Here is a 24,824-nt window from a genome sequence, read left to right as displayed (position 1 = left end):
CAGCCTTCGGATCAATTCTAGACAGCACGTTGAAGAGACGACGGATGTTAAGTGCCGTAGAACGACCAGGGACGAATCCACTTTGGTCGGCATGGGCCAGATGGGGCATAATTGGGAGGAAACTATTGGCAATTACCTTAGCAAAGATCTTCATGTCTGTGTTGATGAGCGACAGGGGCCTGTAGGACCCGCATTCGTCTGGGGGTTTCCCTGGTTTGGGTAGGACAGTGATTAAAGCTTCTCTTAAAGAGGGGGAGAGGGTGTGTGATCGGATTGATTCAGTCCAGACCCCGTGTAGTATGGGCGCTAAGATGGCAACATGCTCCTGGTAGAACTCAGATGTGAGCCAGTCGGGGCCCGTAGCCTTGCTCTTAGGAAGATCCGCGATCACCTGAATTATCTCGTCTAAGGTAAACGGGGCATCGAGAAGTTCCTTGGTGCTTTGAGAAATAAAGGTCATCGGGATGGATTCTAGCAGGTCTTCAAGGTCACGGGCTGTGTGTTCAGGCTGGGGGCCGTATAGGTTGGCGTAAAAGCTGGCAAAAGTGTCAAGGATGGCCTGGTCTGACCAGTGTCTTAGCCCCTTTTCATCAATAATACTATCTATCCGGGTCCTACCTCCCTCCACCCGCACCAGTTTAGCCAAGGTTCTGCCCGGTCTATCGCCCTCACCATACCTTCGGACAGCCACAGGGCGGGCATAGTATCTCACCTCCCTTAGGGCATGTACCTCAAATTGTTCCAGTTCTGTTCTAATCTTTGCTAGGGTTGCTGGAGCTGGTTTGGAAGCATACTCCTGTTGTAGGGTTTTAAGCTTGGTTTCAGAGTTATTTAAGGCCTGCCTTATGGCTTTGAGGATCCCAGCTTCCCTAGAGATACACATTCCTCTGATGTAAACTTTAAATGCCTCCCAGCGGGTCCCTTTGGGTGTGTCGGAGGTATTGTTGTTTTCGAAGAACAAGTTTATGTCCGCTAGTATCTCAGCCCTAAAGACGATATCAGATAGGGTGTCAGATTTGAAACGCCAGGCGGGACGGGCCCCAGGTGTATTACCTAGTTGGATCTGTAGCAGCACAGGGGAGTGGTCAGAGATCGTACGTGCGAGGATCTTAACATCTGAAACCCTGTCCATCTGGTCGCCAGACAGGAGGAATAGATCTATTCTTGAGGAGCTATCGTGTACCGTAGAATAGAAGGTGTAGTCTCTCTCCCGGGGGTGGAGTGTTCTCCAAGCATCGTGTAGATTCAAAGAGCTCATGTAAGCATGGAGTCGCTTGGCAGCACGGGTTGTGGCTCTACGGGTAGTGGTCGTTTTGTCCAGGACATTATCGAGTATGAGGTTCATGTCTCCACCCCATATAATGGGGACTTCTACATATTTCATGAGGATGGCAGACACTGTGTCTATAAATTCGGGGGAATCAGTGTTGGGAGCATATGAATTCACAAGCAGGCATTCTTCGTTAGCTAAAGTACAATGTAGAATCACATATCTGCCTTCCGGATCAATGTGGGATGTGTGAAGCGTGAACTTTACCGATTTGTGGATGAGAGTGAGTACTCCCCTGGCTTGAGTGGAGTATTGAGTATAATATCTGTTGGGGCCCCATGTCTGTGCAAGGTTTGATGACGAGAGTTTCATAGTGTGCGTCTCCTGTAATAGGAGAACTTTGACCCCATGTCTCTGTGCATATGTCGTTATCCTTCGAGACTTAGTAAAATTGGTCAGCCCTTGTACATTCCACGTCAACACTCTAATAGCCATACTAAAGATTTAAGGAACGTCCCAGATGTGGAATCTGACTTCGAACATCGCCATGAGTGCTGCAATGAGGTAGACTCGCCACCCTTAATACCGGTCAAAACCAGCCTGCCATTTTGTGTAAAACAAACCCCAACTGTCCCTCCCCCCACCCTCACCTCCCAGTAAAGACTAGCAGTGCGTTGAAACCCACCCTTGAAACAAACTGCGTCCATCCCCAACTCGGCAACGCCTGAGAAATAGCCCAACCGGGGCTTGAACATAAACCCTCCGCCATAAGCGGCATTGCAGCTGCAGCGGGGGCTGCCGCTGCCGCCTGGCCCACAATTGTTAAAGCTTTGCATGATGACACATCATTAACATTTTCATTATTTTCGGCTGGTAAATTTCAGGTTACAAAGAGAGGATACTCATGTTTTTGGGGATACAAGGTCTAAGTTGGAACTGCCATAGGTCAGCGTGTAACAGTCCGGACTGTTTTCCAAAGTACAGGCCCAGTGCGTGGCATTATAAACAGGTGATTCAAGGAAGTATCTCCCTCAGGGAAAAGAATACTAGACATGGTGACAGTGGGCCAACGCCGGCCCGCAAATGGGACGCCGAGGGGGCGAGCAATAGTTCACCAGGGGAGCAGTCCCACGGTCGCCCACGGCCACTGGAGACCAACGTAGGAGCCTGGGGGTCATAGCATTAATCGTCATCCATTGGTTCCTCTGGGGGGTTCAACAGTGGGATCTGCGCCTCGATGAACTTAACAGCCTCGTCAGTGACCATAAAGAAGTAGCTTTTATTGCGATGGATGAATTTCAGTCTAGCAGGGAAAAGCATCGAGTATTCAATTTTTCTATCTCTTAGCATTTTCTTCACCTCGCTGAATCGGCGTCTCTCCATCTGAACCCCCACTGAAAAGTCAGGGAAAATCCTGATGATTTGCGATTCCAGCCTCAGTTCCCCTCTCTCTCTGGCCAATCGGAGTATGTGATCTCTGTCTTTGTAGCTTAGCAATTTCGCAATTATCGGCCTGGGGAAATCACCTGGTTTAGGCCGGGGTGCCAGAGAGCGATGCGCTCTTTCAACTGTAAAGAATGGCGAGAGCTCGGGGTTGCCAAGGAGCCCTTCAGTGCAGATTCGGGAACCCCCACTATGCGAATGTTATTTCGCCGCAACCTCAATTCGAGGTCATCATTCTTGGCCTTGACCTGTTTCATTTCTCGGATGAGCTCTGTGACTGTGTTTTGTAGGGTATGAATGTTATCCTCATTGGTCCCTATCCTTTGCTCCGTCTCGGTGATCGTGGCCCGATGTTGGTCAATTTTAGCTCTTAAGGAGGCTACATTCGCATTGATGTCATCCAGCTTTTCATGGAAGGATGCAAAGTTTTTGGCCATGGATTCCATCATTGTGGTTAGGTCCGGTTGCGTGGGGTCCGGTAGGGTCTCGCCATTTATTTGCTGCCGAGGAGGACGAATGGTCCGCCCTGGGCCCCACTTTGGCAAACTTGTCCATGGCGCCTACTTTGTTAGCACCCTGCGCTCTGTTGGACATCGCTATGGTGGGGTGCCCCACTCAACTTGGTAGGATTGATTGTGTTCGCCGGCTGGAGCGTCGTGGGGGGGTGGTGGTAGGTCAGCGGCTGCAGTTTGTAGGTATCGTAGGTTCAGAGGTGCTGGTATTGTCTCGACTGGGTGAGGAAGGCAGTTTGTGGCAAGGCTGAGAAGGCGGTTTAGCCGTGAGCCGAGGCCAGCCAGGGGGTATGCGTACGGCTGGACCAGCGTGGGTCTCGTGGGAACCGTAGGCCTCACAGATAGAAGGGACCAAGGGGGCCCGGTGTATTCTATGTGAGTAGTGACTCTTTGGTGTATGCTTAGGCCCCAAGGCGCCGAGCTGACAGTGAGTCGACTAGAGGGTCACACACAGCTTAAGGGGGTGATACCATTCCCATCCGTGCAACAAAAGTGAGTGGGGCGATTCCCCCTCCAGTAGCGCCCCGAGGTTCGCCAGTTCACTATAGGAGATCCCAGCACAATAGCTTGTGGAGCAAAATGTGTCAGGGGGCCGAGGAGGTGGACGTGCAGGCCGCCGCTCCCAGGTCGGCCGCGGAGCTGATGGCAAGGTAAGTCGCAGCAGATGGGGCGCAGGAACCCAAGCCCCGTGGGTGAAGAGAGTTGGGAGGGAGCCTGGCTCCCGTGCAGACAGTCTCACAGTGGTCGATGTAAGCGCACTGGACGTAGCATAAGCAACTGAGAGAGTGGGGGCCCGCACCAGGAAGAAGCAGGGGGATACAGTGCAGCCCACAACACCCACCTTGCAGCCTTTAGAGTGGCTAGACCCGCGTGTCTTCCGGAGGACGGCCGCACCCCCAGTGGGACCAGATCTGGGGCCAATGGGCCTGGGGGCTGAGGCCGGCGGCGGTCAAGCGGCGTGATCCTCAAGGATGAGGGACGAGTGGCAGGTCAGTATCTCTGCCCAGGCGCATCTCCGGGGAGTCCTCGCTGGTCGATCCCGGCGGTGTCGCGGGCTCCGTCCGGCTGAGAGCCGCGGGGGGGCAACCGCTCGAATGGTGGGTTTGTCCGTATCCACGGGGCCCCAATCAGCTGCGAGCACAGTCCGCCAGCACGGCTCGCACGGTCCCCGAGCCACCAGGTGGGGGGGCCGCATCTATATTCGGGCACGGGGGGCTCCAGCCCACGGCACACAGAGCCGATCGGCACGCTGCACAGTCTCAGCAGCCGACAGGGCAGCAGCGCCGGGTCGCCTCGCGGCACGTCAACAGCCGGGGCAGCGAAAGCCCCGCAGTACCATCACCCCGGGCACCAGCGAGAGAGCCGGTCCCCCCTGCAAGGAAGCACCACAGGGGGCCCACGGATGGTGGCATCACAGGATCAAATGCGGCAGAACCTCCAGGCGGCGGGCGGAGCAGGCGGCTACGAACAGCTGCCAAAGACCACGGCGAGGCCCCGCAAGGAGGCCGCACGCCGGCACCCGATATGCAGGCTCCAGGCACCGATTCCGCCCAGATTGCAGTCACAGGCAGAGGGCAATGTCAGCAAGAGAATCGTGGCAGTAGCTTTAGATGACAATTAGAATTGACGCCGACGTTGAAAGGATTCTGGTGGACAGAGACGGAGCTCACAAGCTAAGCAGCCATTTTCCTTGGCTGCTCAACAGTGCCCCCAACCCCTGTATTATTTTACAAGAAGCGGTGGGCACCACCGCAACCCCCGCTCCCAAAAAACCCTAATATTATCCTCACTAAAAATATCACCTATGGCCGTTCCCGGCGACCATATATACGGCTATATTTTTGGTGGGGATAATATTACCTGATACCAGTAAAATCTGTTACAGTAATTACTATTACCGACAAGGGTGCACTGGCCTATAGGGAACTCTGAAAATTTCCCAGTAGGCCTCTGCACCCTGTGCCTATTTTGTGAGGTGTTATGAGCACAGCCAAATATTCAAAGAAGCAAAGCAATAAGACGTGGAGCACAGTAAAACAGTGTGAACTCTTCTTTATTCATCACACAACTAACTTCCCTTGGCGGTAACCCCGCCCAAGCACATGACCAACCGCAGTTGGGATTTGCTAGACATAAACAGGGGACATGCCGATGCCTTCCCAACCATGAACATAAACATTGGACATTACATCTACCCCCCCACTTAGAGATGAAATTCCCGACTAACCAATTTCTTCAATCAATCTCGTGGGTCTGCGCATTGTTCTTCTTGACGTACTGCGAGCGATGGGGGTGCATTCTTCTCTTTCACTATCACTGTCTTTGGCGTCTATGTCCCCATCCATGACATTGGAGCTGCTCTCCGACGAGCTCTCTGAGAGGGCGGTTTCTTCCTCTCGTGTTTCCTTTTCTATTTTCCTGAAGAAAGAGGAGTTTGTGGTGATGTGTCCGCCTGGGCTCGCTGCTGTTATCATGGATCCCTTGATGTGCGTCACTTTCACGGGTTCCGGACTGAACGCATGCGTTTCCTTTGATCCCTACGATTGTCGTGCCAACATCTGATCGCCTATTTGCACCTTTGATTCTCTGGCTTTCCTCCTAGTGTCCTTAACATAAATGGTAGTTGGGGTGCTCTAGTAGAACTCGCAGCTGGGCACACTGAAATCTATAAACACAAAAAAAATAGGCGCTGCTCAAACATATGTGGTACTTCCAACCTTTAGAAGTACCCTTGCTCGGGTCTGAACTAGGTCAGATCCCTTTCACTTTCTATTGGTGAGAAATTAGTTCAATGAAACAACATACACATTGAGAACATCAAGTAAAAAAATATATATTGTAATTAAGTTATTCGGTATTCCAACAATAGACAATGCAAACAAAAGAAAACAAAAAAACATGCACAATGTAGTATACAATGGAGAAAAACAACAAATTAATGATGATACAATGCTGTTGACACACTTGGTACAGTGCCTGTACAACACAGTGGATCAATCTCTAATGTACATTCCACTGTGACCGGCTTGTGGATTTACAAGGGTTCCCCGCTTGGGGCTGAAAACCCCTTTCAAGTTAGTGGTCAACGAAATCCCAATCTTGAAGTTAGAGATGCAGAAGTAGCTGTTTAGTGTGAACAGACTCCCAATGTGAAGGGAGCACTCTGGTTGGAAGACCGGCACCGTTAGCAATATGCTACTCCCCGAAAAAAAAGAGAGGGAAAACACACATAAAGGGGGGAAGGCACTTTAATGCAGAACTGCCAGCACCAGTGACTGAGGGACAACACGTCACCGGCGCTGAGCGCACGTGGGAGAGAAAAAAAAAATTAACATTAAGCAAATCAATATAGAGCAGCCAGCTCCGACATCACGCAGTGAGGGACAACACCTCATTGACCCAGCAACAGGCCAATGACCTACTGCTGGGGACCCACACAACCCAACCCAGGCCCCCAACAGAAGACACCAAGTCAGGGGCCAGGCACCCCAGAGCCGACCCGAACAACAGGAGAGCACAGCCAGGAGGCGACTAACCTACGCGCCTAGACACCAGGGAGCATGGTGGACCAAGCAGATGGACAAGACGCACCCCTGAGTACCGCAAGCAGTGTAGCCTTCCTTAGGAAACCTGCCCCATTCAGCCTCCAACCACAGGAAGACAGAGGGCCCAGATGGACGATATGGGTGGAGGACTTTGCGGTTTCATCAAGGCAGCAGGGGGAAGAAATGTTTCCAGTATTAAAAGACATCTTCACAAATCTGGCTGGGACTGAGATAAACGGCATCATCAAGACCATTCCTCCCAAAGACAGAAACACATACGAGGCATTTGTAGCCGTGTTGGACAGAAAACTCGTAATACAACCAAACCGGGACTATGAACGGTATGTCTTCAACTAATGTCACTAGACTTCAAACGAAAAGATGGAAGAATGAATTACAGAAACTCAGAAACTCGTCAACTGCCAATTCTCTGCCTTCTCAGACGAAGAGGCGATCCGGCTCCGCTTATAGAAGGATGTTTGTCAACCGTAAAAAACTCCTGAAGAAACCCCTGTTGATTGACGAGGTGATAGAAATGGCGAGAGTGCACCAGAGGGTGGAGATACAGGTAACTGCCATCGAGATGCAGAAAAAGAAAATGGACAGAGAGGAGACAGTAGCAGCATTCACCAGTGGCAGTGAAAGGGAGAGAAACACAGCCGGGCACCAGATCCCGCTGCAATCACAGCAGAGAGAGGGATACGCCCAGCTGAGGCCAGGGCCCCAACTCCCGAGGTCGTGCTACCATTGCAGCCAACCTTTCCCACATGCAGGACCATGCCCGGCAATGACACAGAGGTGCTCTAGATGCGGGAGAGAAGGGCACTTACAGACCGTCCACGCCAACACGCCACCCGTAGACAACACAAACCAGCTGGAGGATGCCATAAAAGCCGATTCAACCGTTCCCACAGCGGAGACAGGGCTAGTCTTACTCAGAACCACCACAGAGAATGATAAGGTCAATGGAACAAGTTGGGGAATACAGTGAAGCCCCATGAGCGAAGCACTATTTCAACCTGACAACTATGAAGACACACATGGTGTCACACCGCGGCCGTGGAAACTCTGGGCAAGATGGAGGCGGTGTTGAGTCTCTACAGCGGTCCGCCTGACGGTCTAGTCGTCTAGGACCGGCAGGTATAATAGGAGACCACGCCCCCCTGCAACTTGCGTTGCAACTCGCTTTGTTAGTCTCCTGACTTTCGTCTGCTTGCAGTGCCCCGTCAAGCGAATCTTATTACTTTTGCTTCATCTGTTATTTCGCTATCCTTAGCGTCTTGACCGATTTTTCTCTACTTCTGTCAGCCCTCGCTTGATTCCTCTTCTCTCGTTCCTCCCTGTTGTACCTGCTTGGATTTTCTATCTTTCTTTCGCGGTGTGTTCGGTGTCAGCTGACCCGTGCTACTTCCGCGCCGATTACTCTTTCTCTCTCTGACGCTCGCTTTCCCTCTCTGTCTATCCCTCTTTCATTCTTTCTTTCTCTCGCTCTTCCGTTCTCTTTCGCTATCGCTCTCTCTCTCTTTTCCACTCTCCTTCACTCCTACTCTTTCACTACTGCTCTCTTTCGCTCTCACGCTCACTTCCCCTTTCTCTCTCGCACTCGCATCCTCTCTTTCTCTTTCGCGCTCACACACTCTCACTCTCTCACGCTCGTAGCCTCTCGTTCTATTTCCTCTCTTACCTTGGTCCAGGATTCTTTTGCGTCTAACTACTCCTTAGCCTCCGGTTGGATTTTCTCTTCGCTTCCCGAGAGTGGCCAAACCCTCATCTATAAGGATCAAACCTTGAGCTTGCATTTACAACTGATACCGGACTACGCCAGCCTCTCCAGTCTTCACATCGGACATATCAAGAGCCCCAATTGAAACACAGGGTTTTTTCTGCCTTATCAGGCTTTTTCCCTGTTTGAGGAGCGGACTCCCCTGGGTCCACCTGACTGCCAGATCTATAGGCGGGCAAGGTGGCCTCGGGGGGAGACCGCCCCTATCTCTTCGAACGAAGGAAGGGAAGAAGGACTATTCAGTCAAGTGAAGAAAGAGAAAGTCTACAAACGGAGAGAAGAAGGAGACCGAAGTCTTCAAACCCTGCTGAAGAACCAGGTGAGGAGTCTCAGGGGGCAGGAACTTTTGCACATTGTGACAGATTGCAACGCCCAACTACCGGCATGGCCTCCTTAGAACAATTCCAGGAGATGGTTACAGCTATTCAGGGCCTTCAGGCCGAGGTACAGAATCTCCGGACCGAGAACGCTAACTTACGCCAACAGGTTGCGACACGAGAAGAATCCCGAGGCGATCTACCTCCTCTGACCTTTTCTTTTGGGAAGTACGATGGTAATCCGAAACACCTAAAGGAATTCCTGAATGCCTGTATGGTTTACTTCACTTTTCGGCCCAGGGCATATGAATTGGATAGAACTAAGGTAGGGTTTCTTGTTTCCAACCTTACGGGTAACGCTCTGGCTTGGGCAACCCCACTGATAACACTCGCAGACCCTGCGCTAGCGGATTACGCTCAGTTCACTCAACTGTTGTGTGCCAGGTTTGAGAGACCAGAAGTCCAATATTCTTCTTATGAAACCCTCCTAGATCTCCGTCAAGGCAATCAAGATGTACAGACTTATGCCTCTACCTTTACCAAACTGGCCACAGACTCCGGATGGCCAGATTCGGCTCAACAGACCCTTTTTCGCCGAGGTTTACAGGATGAACTCAAGGATGAGCTGGCCAGAATGGCGCGTCCTACCTCCTTCCAAGAGTTGGTGACTTTATCCCTGCAACTGGAGTACAGATTGCATGAACGAAGGTTGGAAAGAAGGAGATTCAGACTCCATCCCATAGGAGGGAATCCCTCGATAGGTTCTCCTAACAGACCACAACAGGAAGAGCCTATGCAAATAGGAACAACCCGAGGTCCTTTGAACCCCGAGGAACGCAAGAGACGCAGAGACCTGGGTCTCTGCATGTACTGCGGATCTTCGAAACATTTGCTCCGAACCTGTCCAGATGTGCCCCCGAGACGTCCGGGAAACGCGCCTCCCCGGTCTTGAGCAGGGAAAGGAACCGGGCAGGATCAAGGAATCCCTGCAATTCTACTCACCAGGATCCCTCTGCGGATAACAACAGTCTTATGGTGTTTTCTGTGCGTCTAACATTTGAATCCTCCCTATCTGTTGAAGTACTAGCTATGTTGGATTGTGGTGCGGCCGGTAACTTTATTGACATCCAGTGGGCTCAAGAACAAGGCATACCCCTACGTCAGAAGGCCTGCCCTTTGCCTGTAGAAGGAGTCGATGGTGTACCCCTTTCATCCGGTCCCATCATTAAGGAGACAGTTCCGGCTAACATGTCTTTGTCTCAACACCAAGAACGGATTGTCTTTGATGTTATAAGAGCAGCCCATTTCCCAATCATCCTAGGCATACCCTGGCTACGGAAACATAATCCCAGGATTGATTGGTCCGCAAATACCGTCTGTTTTTTGTCACAGTATTGTTCAAAGGAATGTCTACCACAACCCTCTCCTTTGATGAAGAAGGGGAAAGCACAATCGACATGCACTACAGTGGTCCAAACGATTCCACCGCATTATCAGGAGTATGCTGAAATCTTTGAAGACAGGCTACCTCGTTCTTTACCCCCACATCGAGCAGAGGACTGCGGTATCGACCTAAAGCCCGAGTCATCTGTTCCTTTTGGTCGTATGTATCCTATGTCCCTTCCGGAAAGAAGAGCCTTGAAGGAGTACTTGGATGCCAATCTGCAAAACGGTTTAATACAAGAATCCCGTTCCCCAGCAGGAGCCTCAATGTTCTTCATTCCCAAGAAGGGAACCACTGAATTAAGGCCGTGTATAGACTACCGTGGGCTGAATAGCATGACCATCAGGGATAGGTACCCCATGCCTCTCATCAAGGAGGTACTTGAAGCTGTGGAAGGAGCCTCTATCTTTACAAAGTTAGACCTTCGAGGAGCCTATCATTTGTTGAGAATAAGGGCAGGAGATGAATGGAAGACGGCATTTAGGACTCCCATGGGACACTTTGAGTATCGGGTAATGCCCTTCGGACTAGTGAATGCTCCTGCCGTGTTCCAAAGGTTTGTTGACAAGATCTTCTCAGACATGTTATACATCTCTGTGGTTGTCTATTTAGACGATATTTTGATTTTCTCTTCCTCCCTCTCTGAACATCGAAGACACGTCACGCAGGTCCTTCAAAGGCTGAGAGAACATCAACTACTGGTCAAACCTGAGAAATGTGTTTTCGAAACCTCTTCAGTATCCTATTTAGGATTCATCCTTTCTAAGGAAGGAGTACAGATGGATTCGGAGAAGGTTAAGGCAGTTCTCCTATGGCCTACTCCCAGGAATCCCAAGGATATTCAGAGATTTCTGGGACTATCTAACTTTTACAGAAGGTTTATTCCCAACTTCTCGGATATTGTACTACCAATAACCCGTTTGCTTAAGAAGGGTCAGAAGTTCGATTGGGATAAGGAGGCGGATCAAGCCTTTCTCTTACTTAAGAAGACTTTCACCACCGCTCCCATCCTAGTGCAACCAAATCAGTCTCTTCCTTTTGTGGTGGAGACGGATGCTTCCGGAGGTGCCATAGGAGCTGTTCTCCTACAAGCAAGCAAGGATGGAGCAGAACATCCGGTGGCCTACTATTCCAGAACTCTTACACCGAGTGAGAGGAACTACTCTGTTCTGGAACGAGAATTACTGGCTATTCGTCAGGCATGTATAGAGTGGAGACATTTACTGCAGGGGGCTGCCCATCCCTTTCTGGTTCGCACGGACCACCGGAATCTCAAGGTTTTGCAACAGATGGAATGCCGTAATTCTCGTCACGCCCGCTGGGCGTATTTTTTCTCCCAGTTCGACTTTGAAATAACCTACCTTCCAGGAAAGGAGAATACCTTAGCTGACGCTCTGTCCCGCAGTCTGGAGCCCAAGGAAGAACAGAGCCTGGGTGAGATACTTCCTGGTAAGAGAATCTTAGGAATTATCAATTCCTTCATACAAGAAGTTGAGCGTTCGACTAATTTCCCTGGTGTCTCTTCTGACCATAGGACCAGTATGGAAAGGAGAGGGAAACTATTCTTTCATCAAGGATCACTGTATTTACCGTCTGAGAAACTTCAGACACAAGCCTTATTCTGGTGCCATGATCTCCCTTCGGCAGGACATAAGGGCCAAGAAGCAACCCTCCATCTGATATCCAGATATTTCTGGTGGCCGACTATGGACCAGGACGTCAGAACATACGTGAAGGCTTGTCCGGTTTGTGCGGCCAATAAACCCATTACTCATCGGCCCATGGGGTTACTCCAACAAGAACCTCTACCATCACAACCCTGGGAACACATTTCCACTGATTTCATCGTGGATCTCCCTCTTTCAATGGGATCAACGGCTATCATGGTTACGGTGGATACTTTGAGCAAGATGGCTCATTTTTCTCCCTTGCCTGGCCTGCCATCTGCATCCGAAACGGCTGAAGTTTTCCTCAAAGAAATAGTAAGACTGCATGGTCTACCTCGGACCATAGTGTCCGACAGGGGCTCCCAATTCACATCCCGATTCTGGTCGGCTTTATGTAGTACTCTAGGAATAAAGAGAGCTTTATCCTCTGGTTATCATCCCCAAAGCAACGGACAGACAGAACGCCTAAATTCCACCCTTGAACAATATCTCCGTTGTTTTTGCCATCAGGAACAAGATAGGTGGAAATCCTTTCTAACTCTAGCAGAATTCACCTACAACAACACTGTACATTCGGCAACTGGTTGCAGCCCTTTCTACTTTACCTACGGATATCATCCGAGACATATACCTCTCTTTGGAATACCTCCAACTTCAGTCCCTTCGGTAGATCAACGCCTGTTTGAGCTCCGATCCATCCAGAAGGATGCTACTCAGCAGTTGGAGGCAAGTAGAGCTCGATACAAGAAATATGCGGATAAAAAGAGATCTCAAAACCCCGAATGGGAAGTGGGAACCAAGGTCTGGTTGTCAACCAAATATCTCCCACGTTGGGTTCATCCAGGGAAATTCTCAGCCCGCTTTATAGGCCCTTTTCCCATTTTGTCTCAAGTAAACCCTGTGGCTTTTCGATTACGTCTTCCATCCAGGCTGAAAAGGATTCACCCCGTTTTTCATACTTCCCTTCTGAAGGCTTATCATCCTGATCCCATGAACCGTCATATACCCTCTTCTAAACTCCAAGAACCAGAACCGGAAGAATATGAAGTGGAGAGGCTGGTGGATTCACGTTACCGACATGGATCTCTACAATACCTGGTGCAGTGGAAGGGGTATTCGATCGCAGAACGGTCTTGGGAGCCCAGAAGGCATATTCACGCCCCACAACTTTTAAGACAGTTCCATCGCCTACATCCGGGAAAACCTGGGGGAGAGTCGATGAAGAGAGGGCATACTGTCACACCGCGGCCGTGGAAACTCTGGGCAAGATGGAGGCGGTGTTGAGTCTCTACAGCGGTCCGCCTGACGGTCTAGTCGTCTAGGACCGGCAGGTATAATAGGAGACCACGCCCCCCTGCAACTTGCGTTGCAACTCGCTTTGTTAGTCTCCTGACTTTCGTCTGCTTGCAGTGCCCCGTCAAGCGAATCTTATTACTTTTGCTTCATCTGTTATTTCGCTATCCTTAGCGTCTTGACCGATTTTTCTCTACTTCTGTCAGCCCTCGCTTGATTCCTCTTCTCTCGTTCCTCCCTGTTGTACCTGCTTGGATTTTCTATCTTTCTTTCGCGGTGTGTTCGGTGTCAGCTGACCCGTGCTACTTCCGCGCCGATTACTCTTTCTCTCTCTGACGCTCGCTTTCCCTCTCTGTCTATCCCTCTTTCATTCTTTCTTTCTCTCGCTCTTCCGTTCTCTTTCGCTATCGCTCTCTCTCTCTTTTCCACTCTCCTTCACTCCTACTCTTTCACTACTGCTCTCTTTCGCTCTCACGCTCACTTCCCCTTTCTCTCTCGCACTCGCATCCTCTCTTTCTCTTTCGCGCTCACACACTCTCACTCTCTCACGCTCGTAGCCTCTCGTTCTATTTCCTCTCTTACCTTGGTCCAGGATTCTTTTGCGTCTAACTACTCCTTAGCCTCCGGTTGGATTTTCTCTTCGCTTCCCGAGAGTGGCCAAACCCTCATCTATAAGGATCAAACCTTGAGCTTGCATTTACAACTGATACCGGACTACGCCAGCCTCTCCAGTCTTCACATCGGACATATCAAGAGCCCCAATTGAAACACAGGGTTTTTTCTGCCTTATCAGGCTTTTTCCCTGTTTGAGGAGCGGACTCCCCTGGGTCCACCTGACTGCCAGATCTATAGGCGGGCAAGGTGGCCTCGGGGGGAGACCGCCCCTATCTCTTCGAACGAAGGAAGGGAAGAAGGACTATTCAGTCAAGTGAAGAAAGAGAAAGTCTACAAACGGAGAGAAGAAGGAGACCGAAGTCTTCAAACCCTGCTGAAGAACCAGGTGAGGAGTCTCAGGGGGCAGGAACTTTTGCACATTGTGACACATGGCTACCCTAAGGACCAATACGCCAACTGGGACAAGTTCTCATATGGACTAGACCCGGAATTCCCGAATGAGTTTGTAAACCTCATCCAGGGAACACACAAAAGCAATGAGGCACCCAAAGTGCAAGTAATGATGGACACGGTCATGCACACATTCCTCATCGATACCGGGGCAACCGCCAACATCATGGGGGAACAAGAATTTAAACACACAAGAACTGCTATTGTCAAAAGCAATAATTTTTCCATGGGGAACCAGTGTACCACTACAGGCTATAGGACAATTTGAGAAATTGTTCTCTTTCAAAGGAAGAAGGATCAACGCCATCATTCACATCCTACTCAGCCCCGTCCAAGGAAAATGTCTTCTCAGCTACCGCACCGCAGAAGCGCTCTAGCTGATTGATATCCATTTCAATGAAGGGGACATGGTGATGTGTACCGGCAGCCAACCTGGCCATGGATCAAACTGCCATCTAGCGGGATCTCCTCTCACCAAGGAATCAATCAAAGGAATGTTTCCAGAACTTTTTCAAGGGCTGGGTAAACTAAAAGGGATGGTAATTATCCTCTACATCAATGGCCAAAATAAAGCCCATCCCACAACACCCGCGCAAAGTGGTTTTTCACCTACAGGATGCCGTATCGCAGGAGTTACAACAGCTCCTGGAGAATTACATTATTGAGCAAGCTACAGGGCCCACACCATGGATCTCGCCACTGGTAGCGGTGCCAAAGGAAGGGAACAGACTACGCCTCTGTGTCGACATGAGAGTGGCCAACACCGCCATAAAGAGAGGGAGACACCCAGGGCCCAGAACAGAAGGCATGATTGTCAGTCTCGAAACTTGACATCAATCAGGGGTACCACCAGCTCGAGCTGCACCCTGACTCTAGAGGGATCACAACATTTGCATCAATGGCAGCCTTTCTCGTTACAAATGACTACATTTTGGTATCTCCTCTGCCGCAGAGATCTTTCAAGAGACTATCAGGCACCTACTTCTCCCAGTCCGAAGGTACTACTCGGACGACATCCTGGTCTACGGCACCACGCAAGAGGAACATGACGAAGCGCTCTTAGAAGTATGTGAATTCCTGAGAACAGCAGGGCTCCTGATGAACTATAACAAATGTAACATCAGCAGGGATAAACTAAGGTTCTATGGACACATCTTCACCGGGGAAGGGATGCAACCTGACCCTGACAAAGTACACGTGATTAACGAACTCAAAGAACCTGCCAATGTGGGAGAAGTTAGATGCTTCCTAGGAATGATAGGATATTGCGCCCGCTATCTGCAGAGATACGCCATTAACACGGAGCCGTTACAACGACTTCTGAGAAAGGATGAACCATTCAGGTGATCGGGAGAGTGCCAGAAGGTGTTTGGTGCGATCAAAAGGGAGCTGGCGAGTTCAACACACCAGGCATATTTCAACCCAGGCTGGCACAACGAGCTAGTCATAGATCCCAGCCCAGTAGGCCTAGGAGCCATCCTGGCACAACGGGAGAAGCCAGACGCTCCGGCGAGCTGCGTCGTGGCATACGCAAGCAGATCCTTATCCCCCACGGAGAGCGCCTACTCGCAGGCGGAGAAAGAAAGCCTAGCAGCTGCGTGGGCATGCAAGTACTTCCATCTCTTTGTAATAGGCAAAAGGTTCACACCCGTGACAAACCACCAGGCCCTCCTATCGTTATTTGGCAAGCCAAGGACAAAAATTCCTCCCAGAATCGAGAGGCGGTGAATTCGACTCCAAGAATATGACTATTCCATCGTACAGTGACCGGGAGGGGACAACAACTTGGCCAACTAAATCTCAAGGCACCCTACAAGGTCCAGTGGGTCGCCACAAGGGGGCAATGCAGAATACCTATGCTACGTCGCAGAAACAAGCCATACCACACGCACTCACCATTGAGGACATAGCCACTGCAACACAGGCAGATCTGTCATCCAGGTGGGCCAGGGAACTCACTATTGAAAACAAATGGAGAGACTACAGAAGGCTGTCACGCCAACTCAAGGGGGTGAACAAACTAGAACGCATGTCGAAAATCAGCATGGAACTAGCAGTGTCAGAACAAGGAATACTGCTGAGAGGATGCAGGATAGTCATCCCATCATTGCTGTGCAGAGGGCTAGTACAGCTGGTGCACGAAGGACACAGGGGAATAGAGGCGGCCAAGAGCCTACTAAGACAATTGGCATAGTTCCTGCGGATGGACGGCATGGTAGAAGAGGCAGTGAGAAGCTGCCTTCCATGTCAATGCACCACCAGGAGCGACCCGCCACTCCCTCTACAGCCGACAGGCATCCCTGTGGAGGTCTGGAACTGGGTTGTGTCAAACTTCTATGGGCCACTTGAAACCGGGGGCCATCTCCAAGTGATCATCGATGAATTCTCCAGATTCCCCATCATCAAACACACTCAGTCCACAGCCTTCGCCCAAGTCATTGGCACCCTGGATGAAGTATTCAGCGAATGGAACATCCCCACCATGGTAAAGACAGACAATGGGCCGCTTTTCAATGGTGATGAATTCTAGAGATTTGCAAGACATTTGGGATTCAACCATTAGCGGATAACCCCACTATGGCCACAGGCCAACGGGATGGCTGAGCGGTTCATGTCATCAATCAAAAGAACCACCGAGAAGGCAGTCATCGAGGACATGCCAATCCAGCAGGCCCTGTGCCGCATGCTCTGCCACTACCAAAACACACCACACTCCATGACCGGAATACCACCCGGGGATCTAATGAGGACATACCAGGCCAAGACACGCGTACCCCAAGCGGTCACCTGGACCCTGAAGGGGCCAGAAGACTAAGCAGCACTGGAAGATGAAATCAGAGAACGAGACGCGGTGGGGAAGGAAGCAGCCAAAGAAAGGACAGACCAGACCCGGGGAACGAAGGAGAAGAACTTCAATAAAACATCTCAATCTAAAGGTTGCTCTCTTAATCACAATCACTTCAATAAGAAGAGTACGGAAGCTACAATCCTTATAAATGCATGAGCCATGCCTCACAATACAAAAAGATGGCATCATCTTCAGAAGTCTTCCAAGGTTCTCTGCAAACTTTACATCAAAGTTCCATGTTCATCAAGCAATCACGTTTTGTTTTTTTAAAACATCCACACTCAAATGCTGAGGGGACCTTGCATACAATGGATGTTTGCAAGGCAGCCATGTTTTACATTGACCGTACAAAGGAGAACAAAAGAAAAATCAATTCTTCATGGCTTTCAGCACCGTTCAAAAATGCACCCTAATCAGCAAAGCAGAAATTACTAAATGGATTGCACACTGTATGCAGGATTGTTTTCAACTAGCAAATAAGCAATCACCAAATACACCCAAGGCACACTCAAGAAGAGCAACCATGGCAACCCTTGCTCTTCTAGCGAATGGCCTGCTAGACTTCCCATGCAAAGCAACTATGTAGAGTTCAGTGTACACATTCACCAGGCATTACTGCATTGATACACAAACAGCAGAATCTCAAGATGTACTGGTAGTTTGAAGGCATTTCTTTTCCCAAGTGCCTACATCACACCCTTCCTCAGGAGCGGGAAACTCCCTGCTCGCCTAAGCTAAAGTTCAAAAAAACAAATTGTAATACTTTGGACCAAGCACTAGATGGCAGACTATTCATGGCATGCAACTCTAAAACAGACCAGTCTGTAGAAAGACTATGGGCCTCATTACGAGTTGTGCGGAATGTTTTTAACGGCACCGGTAATGGGGCCGGCGCAGATAAACGCATTCCGCACTATTACGAGGTTCCCTCGCTGGACCCGATGTGGACGTCTGGTTTATCCAGACGTCCATGGCGGGTCCCGCGAGGGAACCAGTGAGCTAACAATGGGCCCTCTTGTAATGGGCCCGTTGTTAGCTCCCTCCCCATTCCCATTGAGCCCTATGGGGGCTCGAATGGGAATGGGGAAGGTCAGGGTCCGGGTTCCCTGAATGGGGAAATACTGGGCCCTCCATACTCGAAATGGCCCAGTATTTCCCCATTCAGGGAACCCGGACACGTTTTTGGAGGCAGCCATGGCGCCAATAGCGCCATGGCTACCTCCAAAGTCGTAATGAGGCCCTATATATTGTTGCCGGTCCGGAAACAAGGGTGCCGGTAAACTCACTGCACCCTTGTTTCGGGACCGGCAAACTACGTGTTTGCCTGCCGGAGCCACTGTGCCTGACAGGTCTCACCCTGCCGGGGGCAGCGGTCATGGTAGGCAAACCCTTCACGGAAGCACCCGCAGCGTTAGCAATGGTGCCGGTGCTTCCGTGTCCCCACTCCCATAGAGTCCTATGGGACTCTTTGGGAATGGGGATTGACAAATATACCAGCGCCTGACTTCCTGGCCGCTGTACTCGTAATGAGCCGGTGGCACGGGAAGTCAGGCACCGGTAAATTTTTATGGGTCAGGCGGCTACACGCCGGTAGCACCGGCAGGGTTACCGCCGGACCCGTAATGAGACCCATGACTGGTAAGTGATGTTTTCCATTTACTGTATTTGCGAGGTGTGTGAACAAATGCTATTCCGAAATGCATTCTTACCGAAATTGAACTTCTTGTTTTCTTCCTTTCGGCTTGCAATGCCATTAAAACCCACAAGGGAGAAGAGCCCCCTTTCCATTTGTGAATGTATGCTTTACCAAAAATCTCCCTAAGCCCCATCTGCCTGCACCCTAGCTCTAGCTTCTGCTTCACTCACTCCCATCTGCTCTCTGTTTGTTTTGATTACCCTTCTTCAATGTCCTCACCCTTCCCCTTCCCGCTCCACACTAGCTTATTTTGCATTCTGCTGCTGTAAGGCAGTTGAGTTTTCCCAATGGGACGTCCTCTTTTAGATTTGTCAGTTTGCTGGTGCTTGCGCAAGCATGGTGGAAAAATATTTTTATATGCTGGAAACAGCAATTGAATTTAAATATTTTTATTTTGGTGTGCACAACAGTGGGCAACATCTCTATACACATGTCTTTGAGCCCGAAAATATAGCTCTGTTGATAGATGAGATCCTGTTCCCCTTTCCTTTTGAAAGCAGTTGGACAGCAACAGCATACCTGCTCCTCCTCTGGCTGTCCCCGGTCCTTGTGAAGTCACAGCCCTGCCCTGCCAGCTTCTCGATGCTTCCATGTGAAAACCAAAGTGGTTCTGGAAGTAGACAGGGCAGACACACAGCATGAGGGGGTAGGAAGTAGAGACACCTATCATGTTCCCTACTGAAGAAGGGGCTAAGGGGCACAGCATTCCTGCTATAGTGGTCTCCTCAGCCTCAGTGGGGCGCCCCATGTTCCCATCGGTCTCCACCGGTTCAGTGAGTCCGTTTTTGTGATTGGATATAGATATTGAGATGGTAAATGCGACAGCATCAGATTATAATTGAATATTAGCATATTTGTCTTCCAGTTTGTATTTACTTTCATTATTTTTAGACTTGTTTCTGCTGTAATTTAATGTTAAATCTATGGGAAAAAATAATTAGTTAATGAATTTGTTATAGTGGGTTTTGGGAGAAAAAGGTGAAATAACAAAATTCCCTATATACAGAGACAAATCAGCCAGCAGACACAATCCTTTCCACAAGAAATCTTTTAGCATTTGGGGATTATAATGAAAATGGGTGATGAAATTCAGTAATTCTGGGTAGTTTAGAATTAATAATGAATATACTTCTCAAACAGCATAGCGTTAAAGGGACTACAAGTCAGAGATAGCAATACATCAGAGTGGATAGTGAGAGTACAACTAAAACTGGATTTGGGTACTGTGGCGTACTAGAGGGAGAAGAAGGCAGACACATAGGTGGCATTTTGGCTATAGACTTTTATTAAATGAAGTAAGAAACCTATCTCTCGGTACTTAGAGCGTGTGGATTTCCCTACCTCAACCTATCATAACTGAGGTGCTTGTCAGGATGTAACTCACAAGAAACTTAGATACCGTCCTCTGTCCAAACCAGCTACGCTATCCCTGCCACTAAGAAAGGAAACTAAAAAGCATTCAATACAATTCTTATTTACCCACCAGTAGAATGACTCCCATCTCCTGGTGGAGTACTTCAGTCCCAGGTTGACTCAACAGCAGTCTCCTGCAATAGTGTCTGATTTACCAACTAGACCTAGACCAGGAGAATGACTTTCTTCTCCTGGTCTGTCTGGAAAAGATCCGTAGAGTATTCTTGGTGATTCTTCTCACAAGCCTCTTTAGTTCCTTCCAGTGACTTTTAAACAACAATGTCTTCTCCTGTGTGTCAATATTTTACTGGAAAAATCACTTTCAGACAGTTCTTTATCCTTCGGGTGTCTCTCATATATTTTAAGATTCTCACTGTGACGAAGGAGCACTCTCACGAGGCACACTTGTATTTCCTGGCTTTTTATCTTCACATCACTTTGAGGGCAATCACCCCCAATGAAGACTTGTCTCTGGGTATCACTGCTGTGACAAGGGAGTTTACTCCTGAGGAAAACCTGACTCTTGGTTCCTTGTGTATCACTACTGTGACAAGGGAGATCACTCCTGAGTACTTTGTGATTCTTGGTTCTTTGGTTATAACTACTGTGACAAGGGAGATCACTCCTGAGTACTTTGTGATTCTTGGTTCTTTGGGTATCACTACTGTGACAAGGGAGATCACTCCTGAGTACTTTGTCATTCTTGGTTCTTTGGGTATCACTACTGTGACAAGGGAGTTCACTCCCGAAGAATACTTGTCTCTCTGGGCTCACTGGCCTCCACCATGTTTTCCTGCAACTCCCATTACCTGCATCTTCACGGGGGAGCGCTGCCGGTTCTTCCTGAGGTCTTAGGTCGCATCAGACTTCCCACACGTTCAACGAGTATCTCTGCTTTCCTCTTTGTTGCTCATTGTGACTCCACAGAGCCACTGCAGCAGCTGTCTGTGCCTGTTGTTTGGACTGCCCGGTCCACCTCAATGCGGTAAAGCCACCGCTAGACTCTTCAAGCTTCTGCAGCGAGTTGGTTGGCAGCCGGCTTGCGAGGCTCCTTTCCGCTTCTCCTTCTGAGACTGACTGTCTCTCACCAATTTGGGCAGTGCAGGTTTGAACTTCCCGCTTCTTGCAGGATGCACGCCAGATTCTTTCACTGCTCGACCTGCTCCCCTCTCTCATTAGTCCTTCTTTAATGCTTACTTTATACAGCTGGGCCCGCCCAACATAGCATAAATCTTGGCCGTCAATGTCTCTGAAGTAATCTTTGTGCCTTCCTGTGGCCACCTCATCACAGTTCGTGGATGATTCCTCTCATTATTAATCTGAATGTTTCTTCGGTTCTTCTTTGTCTCAGTGCTATTAGGATTTACATATGTGACAGCAGAAACCTCACAATAAGACACAGTATTCTATGACAAGACTGGAGGTGAGCATTATGCTTCAACTTCTTTAATTTACCACTCTTCAGCAGTTTCAACAAAACTCCCAAAAACATAACAAAACACTGAAAATAGTCTGAACAGACTTTTCTTCTTTTGAACTACAATCCCCATAGTCTCTGTAGTCCATCTCACTCCATGCTCAGCTATGACCACATCCTGTCCCTGAGCTCCTCCTCTTCTTTTACTGCTCTTCAAGCAGATAAGTACTTTCCTAGTTGGCCTCTTACTAATAGTGGAATTGTGATAGTTTTAATATGTGCAGTAGTGTTGTTAACATAGGATGTTAATAGTAGCAAGCATTAGGGATCGCACCGTTGCAGAGCGTTAAGGCCAGAAGCTTAAGATAAGCGTTTAGTTCATTTTAGGCAGCGTCTTTCTGACTGCCGCGTAGACAGCTCGTGCGAGCGAGCGGGCGGCTCTCGTTGCGTCCGCCCCGTGCCGCATTTTCAGCACCCTAGGGGTGACTGCCAGTGACGAGGAGCGTGCCGCGGCCCTGCGGAGCCGTTCAGCAATCAGTAGCGCTGACCTCTCCACTGCGGAGAGGAGACGGCGGAGCTTCGGGCGCCGAGAGCGGCCCCCTCCGTTGGGGAGGCGGGTCTAGCAGCGCTCGAGCGATCCAGAGCCCGGAACCCCCGCCGTTGTAGAGGCAGAGCCGGGATAAGCTCCCCGCTTCTGCGTTTGATAGCCCAGCACAGCGAAGCGGTTCAGTGAAGCCAAGCCTGGCGGTGATTTTCAGAGTGAAGCTACGCATTAGCTTACGAAGACACATTAACGAGCTCCGAACATAAGCTCGGCCCATTACACGAGCCGGAGCGCAAATCAAGCAGCAGGCAGCTGCCAGGAGATTGCTGCCTCACGTAAATAAGCAAAGGCAGCTGATTGAAGGGTGCTCAGCATTCTACACGATCAGTGAAGCCTACACGAATAACGCCCATTGCAGGGCATATGTAAATCTACTGTGTTCTTTCTTAAAAAAAAAAATAAAAAAAAAAGGATATGTAAAGAAAAGAAAGACAATAAAGGATTGTGAAAGATCCTAGCATCTGGAGTGAAAGGGCGTGCATTGACACCCTCACAGGTATTTTCAGGCACACAGCACCCTCCCATAATAGCGGACTTTGAGTGGAGCGAAGAGGAGCAGCCTTCAGATCTCGCTGCCAGCTTCAAGGAGGTGCTGGGGAGTTCACTTATAGATGCTGTGGTACAAGGAGTTAAACCCCTCCAAGAGAGGCTGGAGTCCCTAGAGGCTATGCTGATTCTGCCTCTAGACAACGCTGGACGAAAAGAGCGCACACCTACAGAACCCTCAGAAGCAGTGTCATTGGGGAATACTAATGCCCGAAAGAGGAAAGCTCCTCTAGATCCCCAGGGCCCTTCGGATGGGGCAAGAGATAAGGCCCCGGAGGTCGTCGACGCTTTCGCTAAGCTCCGAGAGGCACACTTGTATTTCCTGGCTTTTTATCTTCACATCACTTTGAGGGCAATCACCCCCAATGAAGACTTGTCTCTGGGTATCACTGCTGTGACAAGGGAGTTTACTCCTGAGGAAAACCTGACTCTTGGTTCCTTGTGTATCACTACTGTGACAAGGGAGATCACTCCTGAGTACTTTGTGATTCTTGGTTCTTTGGTTATAACTACTGTGACAAGGGAGATCACTCCTGAGTACTTTGTCATTCTTGGTTCTTTGGGTATCACTACTGTGACAAGGGAGTTCACTCCCGAAGAATACTTGTCTCTCTGGGCTCACTGGCCTCCACCATGTTTTCCTGCAACTCCCATTACCTGCATCTTCACGGGGGAGCGCTGCCGGTTCTTCCTGAGGTCTTAGGTCGCATCAGACTTCCCACACGTTCAACGAGTATCTCTGCTTTCCTCTTTGTTGCTCATTGTGACTCCACGGAGCCACTGCAGCAGCTGTCTGTGCCTGTTGTTTGGACTGCCCGGTCCACCTCAATGCGGTAAAGCCACCGCTAGACTCTTCAAGCTTCTGCAGCGAGTTGGTTGGCAGCCGGCTTGCGAGGCTCCTTTCCGCTTCTCCTTCTGAGACTGACTGTCTCTCACCAATTTGGGCAGTGCAGGTTTGAACTTCCCGCTTCTTGCAGGATGCACGCCAGATTCTTTCACTGCTCGACCTGCTCCCCTCTCTCATTAGTCCTTCTTTAATGCTTACTTTATACAGCTGGGCCCGCCCAACATAGCATAAATCTTGGCCGTCAATGTCTCTGAAGTAATCTTTGTGCCTTCCTGTGGCCACCTCATCACAGTTCGTGGATGATTCCTCTCATTATTAATCTGAATGTTTCTTCGGTTCTTCTTTGTCTCAGTGCTATTAGGATTTACATATGTGACAGCAGAAACCTCACAATAAGACACAGTATTCTATGACAAGACTGGAGGTGAGCATTATGCTTCAACTTCTTTAATTTACCACTCTTCAGCAGTTTCAACAAAACTCCCAAAAACATAACAAAACACTGAAAATAGTCTGAACAGACTTTTCTTCTTTTGAACTACAATCCCCATAGTCTCTGTAGTCCATCTCACTCCATGCTCAGCTATGACCACATCCTGTCCCTGAGCTCCTCCTCTTCTTTTACTGCTCTTCAAGCAGATAAGTACTTTCCTAGTTGGCCTCTTACTAATAGTGGAATTGTGATAGTTTTAATATGTGCAGTAGTGTTGTTAACATAGGATGTTAATAGTAGCAAGCATTAGGGATCGCACCGTTGCAGAGCGTTAAGGCCAGAAGCTTAAGATAAGCGTTTAGTTCATTTTAGGCGGCGTCTTTCTGACTGCCGCGTAGACAGCTCGTGCGAGCGAGCGGGCGGCTCTCGTTGCGTCCGCCCCGTGCCGCATTTTCAGCACCCTAGGGGTGACTGCCAGTGACGAGGAGCGTGCCGCGGCCCTGCGGAGCCGTTCAGCAATCAGTAGCGCTGACCTCTCCACTGCGGAGAGGAGACGGCGGAGCTTCGGGCGCCGAGAGCGGCCCCCTCCGTTGGGGAGGCGGGTCTAGCAGCGCTCGAGCGATCCAGAGCCCGGACCCCCACCGTTGTAGAGGCAGAGCCGGGATAAGCTCCCCGCTTCTG

The 24,824-nt window shown here is 49.7% G+C and overlaps 1 protein-coding gene across 3 annotated transcripts in view; it reads left to right on the top strand.

The window, feature by feature from the left end:
* Window positions 1-24,824, top strand: part of LOC138580059 (methanethiol oxidase-like) — a 520,625-nt gene that overhangs the window by 374,689 nt on the left and 121,112 nt on the right. The gene's annotated exons all lie outside the window — the stretch shown is intronic.

This window comes from Ambystoma mexicanum, chromosome 1p (genome assembly GCF_040938575.1).
Source record: "Ambystoma mexicanum isolate Mex_15411 chromosome 1p, UKY_AmexF1_1, whole genome shotgun sequence".
Taxonomy (NCBI): Eukaryota; Metazoa; Chordata; class Amphibia; order Caudata; family Ambystomatidae; genus Ambystoma; species Ambystoma mexicanum.
Note: the sequence above shows the minus strand (reverse complement) of the source record. Positions and strands in the feature narration are given on the sequence as shown.